An 8,831-nucleotide genomic window follows, 5' to 3' on the forward strand; every position below is an offset into this window, starting at 1 on the left:
ATTCGCCAAACATTTATCAAATACCAGCTCTGTACCCACCCCTGTGCCAGGCATTGGCAGGAGAGGAAATCAGAAGACATGCTGCCCTCAGGCAGTGCTTGGTGTTAGGGAGGCTGCCCCTGAAAAAGCACTGTGATGCTGCCTGCTAGGTACAAAAAGCAAGGTAGGTCCCAGGCCAGGGAATTTTGGAAGAGGGAAGGAGCAAGACAAGAAGGCTCCACAGAGAGGGTGGTTACAGGACCAGGCTTGAAGGAAGATGTCCTACCAAGACTGCAGCCTGGGAAGCCAGCTAGGAGGAGGTGACATCTGCCAATACCCAGAAGTGATAAGGACCATCTGAGAGTAGTGATTGGAACCAAGGTATAAGGGAGGGGGTGTGGCTGGTTGGCCATGGGTCAGAGCCCTGCTCCCTGGTCAAGGACAGTCTGTCTCACCATGCTTCCCAGACTGACAGCTATGGGTGTGATGACTTGGGAAAAACAATTTTAAAATAGGAAGGAAACTGAGAAGAGAGAAACTGGAGAGAGGAAGCCAGCTGGGGAAGCTCCCCAGGGCTGTTGGCCACATCCATAAGCACTCGGCCGAAGCACTGCTCTGAACCTTGGAGTGACCTGTGGTGACCTGGGTCCCAGTTGCAGAGGCAGAGATGGTTGCATCTCCAGGGGCAGGGGAGGCAGCAGATGGAGACCCGAGCTGGAACGGGGCCAGGCCCCTACTCACTCCTCCCACATTCCCTTCCTGGAACCTATGTCCTTTTATCAGTTATGCAGCTGGAAAAATCCCCAGGAAGGTAAAGAACAGCAGGTTCCAAGATCACCAGTGTGAACTTTGACTACTGATCAGTGTGGGTATCTATGGTCCACTTTCTGATGCCACTGGGGAGTCCAAGCTCAGCCCCACAGATCCGCAGCCCTTACACCCTGACTTGAGGAGATGTGGAGTCCAGGACTCTCTGGGGTAGGCCTGCCCTGTCTTTATGGTCCTGACCAAATCTGATCAGGTTTCTAGATTTAAGGGGTTGTATGAGGCCAGCTTGATTGGACTTTTCTATTTGTTTTTTAAGTAACAAAAGCGGCACATTGTTCAGAATGCACATGGATAGAGTCTTTGGGGCAATGAAAATATGCCATATTAACATCGACTTTATTAACATAAAGCTCAGATGGACATCCAGTCTTGTTGGAAGCAATGAAAAAGGACACTGAGCTAGCATTTAGGATTCTAGTCAAGCCAGGTGACCCTGGACAAGGGGTTTCCACCTCTCTGGACCATAGCTTTCTCATGGGTAAAATGAATGCAACATTTGAGCCCTGTCTTTCTCATGTTGTCTTAAGGGTCTAACTTACAGGGATGTCCAACCGTTTGGCTTCCCTGGGCCACATTGGAAGGACTGTCTTGGGCCACACATAAAATACACTAACGACAGCTGATGAGCTAAAAATAAATAAATAAATAAAAATAAAAGTTTAAAAACTTGCAAAAAATCTCATAATGTTTTAAGAAAGTTTACGAATTTGTGTTGGGCTGCATTCAAAGCCAATATGGGCTGCATGCAGCCCGTGGGCCGTGGGTTGTACAAGCTTGGATTCTAACAGAATCAGCATCACCATGGGAACGTAAGGCTCTAGCCTTAAGTCAGTGTGCTATAAGGCGAGCAAGGCCATCTAAGGAGTGTGGTCACAGTCTGGCTGCACACCCCAAAGTTACCCGAAGGCTGTAGGCATGCAGAGCTTTGGGGTCCCTGCTAGGTAGCAATGCTTGTTAAGGTTGGCTCCAAGCCCCCCAATCCACACCCTGCATACAACTCCAAGGTGCACGAAGCCAAAACACAATCAAGACATGCCACTTGTTCTCCATCCTGGCTGCAAACCAGAGTCACCTGGGAGTTAAAAAAAAAAAAGAAAAGAAAGGAACAGAGAAATCCCAGACCCCACCCCAACCAATTAAAGGGTAATCATAAGCCACAGGCCCCTTTAAAAAGCCCACAGGTGATTCCCATGTGCAGCTAGGTGAGAGTCCGCCCTGATATAGGAGTATTTAACTCCCAGGGCTCCTGGGCAGACTCTCTCTGAGAAATTGCTATGTGTTTCCATTTTGATGATAATCTATTTTTACCAGTTATAAAAATAAATCTTCCTTTTTGTTGTGATAATTTGTAGCAGAACTTTTGTTTCCTGAGCTGAGGCTTAATAGAATGAAGTCAATAGGAATATTCCAGGGGGTCGTGAAAGTTTTTTTTTTTTTTTTTTTTGAGATGGAGTCTTGCTCTGTCACCCACGCTGGAGTGCAGCAGCGCAATCTCGGCTCACTGCAAGCTCTGCCTCCTGGGTTCATACCATTCTCCTGCCTCAGCCTCCTGAGTAGCTGGGACTACAGGCACCCGCCACCACGCCTGGCTAATTTTTTGTATTTTTAGTAGGGACGGGGTTTCACCATGTTAGCCAGGATGGCCTCGATCTCCTGACCTCGTGATCCACCCGCCTCGGCCTCCCAAAGTGCTGGGATTACAGGCATGAGCCACCAAGCCCGGCTTTTTTTTTGAGATGGAGTTTCGCTCTTGTTGCCCAGGCTAGAGTGCAGTGGCACGATCTCAGCTGACTGCAACCTCTGCCTCCCAGGTTCAAGCGATTCTTGTGCCTCAGCCTCCCGAGGAGCTGGGATTACAGGCACGCACCACCATGCCCAGCTAATTTTTGTATTTTTAGTAGAGATGGGGGTTCACCATGTTGGTCAGGCTGGTCATGAACTCCTGACCTCAGGTGATCCACCCACCTCAGCCTCCCAAAGTGTTGGGATTACAGGTGTAAGTCACTGCACCCAGCCCGTGAGAGTTTTTTTTAGAAAGAATAGAGTTCACATATTTACTGGCATCTGAAAAATCTTGGAGAGTATGATCTGGAACTGAAAATGTGGAACAGATGTCCAATGTCACAGGCTTTGCGAGCAGAGAGAGTTTGACCTGGGACCTGAAATGAAGGCGGAAACGTGCTGGCAAGGAGCCCCAGGCAATGGAGGAGAAATGAAGCTGGGAGACCTGGGAGTTGGGGTGGAGATGTGGAAACATTCCTGGCATGGGGAACCCCAGGGGCAAAAGCTCAGAAGAGGGGAAAAGCAGGTTCAGAACTGTGAGTGTTGACTGTTTGTGTCCTTCTATGTAGGCAATTATCAGCTGGGAAGGCATCAAGGGTGTTGGCAGAAATTAGGCTGGGCAGAGGTCATATGGGAGCTGTTAGTTTGCTGGGGCTGCCATAACAAAGAACCACAAGCTGAGGGGCTTAAATAATAGAAATGCATTGTCTCCCCCCAGTTCTGGAGGCTGGAAGTCCAAGATGAAGGTGTAGGCAGAGTTGGTTCCTTCTGAGGGCTATGAGGGAGAATCTGTTCCAGGCCTCTTCCACAGCTTCTGATGGTTTGCTGGCCACTCATTGGCAATCTCTGCCTTCATGTTCACAGGATGTATGTGTCTCTGTGTTCAAATTTCCCCTTTATATAAGAATGTCAATCATATTGACTTAGGGCTTACCCTAATGACCCCATTTTAACTTTATTAGCACTGTAAAGATCCTATCTCCTAATAAGGTCATGTTCTGAAGTACTGGGGGTTAGGATTCTAACATATCTTTTTGTGGGGTCTGTATTCAACCCATATCAATGTCCATCTGCTATGGTTTAAATGTTTGTGTCCCTCCAAAATTCATGTCAAAACTTAATCCCCATTGTGACAGTATTAAGAGGTAGGGCCTTTTGGGAAATGATTAAATCATGAAGGCTCCACCTTTGTGAATGTCCTTATAAAAGAGGCTCCAGAGAGCTGCCTGGTCCTTCCATCTTATCTGCCATGAGTTCATCCTTTGTTGTCCCCTTTTACCATATAAGGATACAGCAAGAAGGCAGCATTTTGGAAGCTGAGAGCATCCCACATCTGACACTGAATCTGCTGGTGCCTTGATCTTGGACTTCCCAGCCTCCAGAACTGTGAGAAATAAATTTCTGTTCTTTATAAAATACCCTAGTCTTGGGTTTTTTATTATAGCAGCACAAATGGACTAAAATATCACCCTTCCATACCTAGCTTTGGTGCTTGGACGCCACCTAAATTCTTACCCCTCTCCACAGAGTTATTCTCTTTAAATAAAGCCCAAATTACATGATAGCTCTCCTCACCTGCCTTTTCTTCTTAGTGCTTTTGATCATTTGTAATTATGTATGTATTTATAGGTAACCATTGCCTGTGCCCCATGGGACCATCAGTCCATGAAGGCAGGGAAGGATGATGTTTTGCTCACTGTTGTGCCTTCAAGGCTGGAAGAGCTCTAGCACATTGTAGCCACGTGAAAATGAATGTGAATGAGTGAACCGACATGTGAATAATGCATCTGAAGGGAATGAGGAACCACCCACAGGATTCAAGCTGAGAAGGACTTTAGGAAATGGGGGAAGCTGACCTGGAGGGAGATGCAGTGGCCTAGAGAGAGGTGATGCTAGCCCCAGGAGGGGAAGGGCAGGGGGAATGAAGGGAGGGGACCAGGCATGGTGGCTCATGCCTATAATACCAGCACTTTCAGAGGCTGAGGCAGGAGGATCACTTGAGCTCAGGAGTTCAAGACCAGCCTGGGCAGCATGGTGAAACTCCTTCTCTACAAAAAATACAAAAATTAGTTGGGAGTGGTGGTGCATAACTGTAGTCTTAGCTACTCAGGAGGCTGAGCTGGGGAGATCTCTTGATCCTGGGAGGTGGAGGATGCAGAGAGCCGAGATTGCACTACTGCACTCCAGCCTGGGTGTTGGAGTGAGACCTTGTCTGGAAAAAAGAGAAAGTGTTAAGGGGAGGGACAAATAGGTTTCAACAGGCCTCAAGGACAAGCAAAGGAGGACCAAAACCACCCCCATCCCCTGGGCAGCAGCTGTGCCAGCTGGCAGGGCTCACTCAGGCCCTGACCCTCCTACCTGCCAACCATGTGGCCAGCAAATGAGTTTTCCCACAGGTGCTGACCTTCGCTTCCTTCCCACAGTAGACAGCTGGCACCTTGGGCCTTCTTGGTGCCATGGGCAGGCAAGTGGGAGTAAATGAGTGCTGCTGGGTGGCAGCCTAGGGGGACCAGCTGCCTGCCTTGGGCCACCCTGCAGAAGAGACCAGGCAGGCTTGGGACTGCTTAGGAGCACCCAGTGTGTCTCTTCTCAACTACTGGTGACTGTGGCAGGGGTACCCAGCCCTCTTTGGATAGCAGCTTGGTGCAAGGACAATGTTCCTTGATGAGCCTAGATTCCATCTATTTCACAGATTAACAAACTGACCTGCAGGAGGAGAGACAATAGCACCATAGTAGGAGAGGAAGCCCAGAGGTCAAGTCCCTCCTCTTCCATTCACCCTCACACTAAGCCCTTTAACCTTTCTGGGCCTCTGTTGTCTCAGCTGTAAAATGGGAATTAAATAAGACTCTCTATTTCTTGAATGTTTTACAACTCTAAGAGCTTGGATTTGATCACTGCCATTTATCTGAGGTCAGCTTCTAAACCACCACCACCTGATTCCTTTCCCATTCTTAGCTCTCTCCCATGGCCCTTAACATCTGCCCTTGGGACTATATGCCCCAGATGTGTTTGCTCAGTTTACTCCTCATTACCTTGGACATTGTTACCTCTTGGGTGGTTTCTTATCCCCTTTAGAAAGGGTTTAAGTGATGTGCTCCTTCAGGGTGACTGTTGCTTGAATAGAAAAGCAACATCCTTTCTCTAGGTTGCAGTTTCCAAAATTTCTGGTGGGGTCCCAGATTTGAAAACAACCTTGGAAGAAGATCACCTAAGTCAACCCTTACATGCTGCTTGACTTCTGCCAACCTCTGCTCATGTTGTAATGTCATTCAAGTGGGGCAGAGAGCTCATTCCCCCACCGACAAAACTCCATTCTATTTTCCAATGAGTCTAAGCTCTGGAAAGTTTTTCTTTACACTGTGCAAATCTGCCTCAGTGAGTCCTTCCAGAGCAGGGGTGACTGTGATCTGACTTGGCACTCAGAACAGAGTCTGAATAAAGCAGACCAGGAAATAACAATAATTGCTTCTTGCCTAAAGGAACTGCAACCTCCCCTTTTTTTTTCTAGCTCTGCTCTCTGGGGTGGATGTTGACCAGATGATATGCCACTGGCCACTCAGTGAGAAGTTTTCTTTGACTATTCATGGCTAGAGTCAGGTGAGGATGATGATGGGACCCACAGGTTATCTGAAAGTGCCTTAGCTAATCCACACCAAAGGCTATGAGCAAGCCACAGAATGGGTTGGCTACTGCATGGGTGGCTAAACCAAAAATCAAAGAACTACACAATCCAAAACCCTCTGTCTTTCCTAAGAAAGACAGAAATCCTTGTTAGGAATATAGAGTCAGGAAAGGAAGGTGTCTAGCTAATCCCTTAAAATGGACCACAGGCCTCTGTACAACTGCAATCATTCTCTCTCCGGGGGAGTCCAGTGCCCAGCTGCACCTGTCAGAGCCTGGGAAAGAAATACTCCAACCTCTTCCTTCCACCATCCCACCTGCTGATACCTCCCATTGGCTAAACCCAATCAGAAGGCCAAGGGTCAAGTAGCCCAGGGAGGAAGCCCATAGAGGCAGCCTCAGGGCACCGAGCAGAGAGGAAGAAGAAGGGGGACTACATCTGGGGACACAAATAGGATCAGCTCATCACCAGCCTAATGAATCATTAACTTTTTTTGTTGTTGTTGTTTTTGTTGTTGTTGTTGTTGTTTTAGAGACAGGGTCTCCCTATGTTGCCCAGGTTGGACTTAACTCTTGGGTTCAAGTGATCCTCCTGCCTCCTTAGCCTCCTGAGTAGCTGGGACTACAGGCACCACATCTGGGTAAAATGAGTCATTAACTCTTAATTCCCCATGTTCACATCTGGCAAGTATTTACTGATTACTTACTATCTGGCAGGTGCTGTGCTAGGCTGTCACAACATAGCAGTGACTACACAGTACTTGACCCTTGTGTCAAGACAAGACCTAAACAAATTGTCATGGAAATGTCATTATCAATTGGGATACTTTCTATGAAAGCAAAGATAAGGAACATGACAAGAGATGTTAAGGAAGGTCTGGTTTCAATTTGAGGATTGAAAAAGGCTTCTTTGTAGGCTGAACCCTGAGGTATGACTTTGATTTAGGCAGGGAAAGGGGAGAGTGTCAGGAAGAGGAAATAGAACGTGAAAAGACCCTGAGATGAGCACTTTCACGAGACCACCTGGAGTTTAGTGAGCAAGGGAGAGACACAGGTGAGGCCAGGGAGGGAGAGAAGGTCCAGAGAACACCACACTCTAAAGGCCATGGTAAGGAGTTTGGATGTTTTCCCAAAAGCTACCGGCACCCACTGGTCCCATGTCATGGGCCTTGGGCTTCATTCAGCCTCATGTTGTCATTCCAGGCCCCTCAGTGGGGTCACTTATGCACATCAGTGTCGAGCCTTAGACCTAACCTCCTCTCTCAGCTGCCAAACACCTCCAAGGGGCAGTGGGTGGTGAAGTCAGGCTTTGGATTTGCTGAGACATAGGTGACCCCATTCAGGCTTCATCATCACTACAGATTCCAGAAGACTTTTTTTTTCTTCTTTTTAAATTTATTTCATTTATTTTGGAGACAGAGTCTCACTCTGTTGCCCACGCTGGAGTGCAGTGGCATGATCTCAGCTTATTGCAATGTCTGCCTCCCGGGTTCAAGTGACTCTCATGCCTCAGCCTCCCTAGTAGCTGGGACTACAGGCATGCGCCACCATGCCCGGCTAATTTTTATATTTTTAGTAGAGACGGGGTTTCACCATGTTGGCCAGGCAGGTCTCGAACTCCTGGCCTCATGTGATCTGCCCACCTTGCTGGGATTACAGGCGTGAGCCACCACACCCAGCCAGAAACCTTGACTTTTCTTAAGCCCATTGAGATAAGAAAGTTCATTCTTGGCTTCCCTCAGCTCCACACTCCTCCAGCCTCAGAATTCTCAGAAGAGAGTTTCAAAAAAAAAAAAAAAAAAGCTATTTTTCTGCATGTGAAACCCTCAGGAAATTGCTGGCAACCTCGTACTTCTGGGATTGATCAAAGGCCAGGGGTGGAATAGGAAGCAGCTAGAGCTCCCATCCAGCTGCTGGTGGGAATTACGCTGCTGCGACCACTTTGGGAAGCCGTCTGGCAGCATCTCCTGAAGCTGAACACACTCCAGGACCCTCACAATACTCCTGGGCATAAACCCAAGAGAAATTAGTGCACATGTCTACCAAAAGACCTGCACTAGACTAGAATGTCCTTAGCAGTAGCGTTCATAATAGCCCCAAACTGGAGAATTCAGATGTCCACCAACAGCAGAATGGATAAACAAATTGTGCTGTATTCTTACAGAACTATATCAATACCATACAGCAATAAAAAATAATTACTGATACATGTAACAACGTGAACGAATCTCAAAAATGTCTTGGGGGGGAGAAAAGCAAGACACTAAAGAGTACATACTGTATTATTCCATTTATATGACATTCTAGAGCAGACAAAACGAACCTATGATGATGGAAATCAGAGTATTGTTACAAGGGTGGTGATGGTGGTAGAAAGATCTGGCTGCTGGAAATGGTATTTTTTTTTTTTTTTTGAGGTGGAGTGTCTCTGTCACCCAGGCTGGAGTGCAGTGGCGCTATCACAGCTTACTACAAGCTCCGCTTCCTGGGTTCACGCCACTCTCGTGCCTCAGCCTCCTGAGCAACTGGGAATACAGGTGCTTGTCACCACACCCGGCTAATTTTTTTGTATCTTTCGTAGAGACGGGGTTTCACTGTGTTAGCCAGGCTGGTCTCGA

This window comes from Gorilla gorilla, chromosome 8 (genome assembly GCF_029281585.2).
Source record: "Gorilla gorilla gorilla isolate KB3781 chromosome 8, NHGRI_mGorGor1-v2.1_pri, whole genome shotgun sequence".
NCBI classification, from domain to species: domain Eukaryota; kingdom Metazoa; phylum Chordata; class Mammalia; order Primates; family Hominidae; genus Gorilla; species Gorilla gorilla.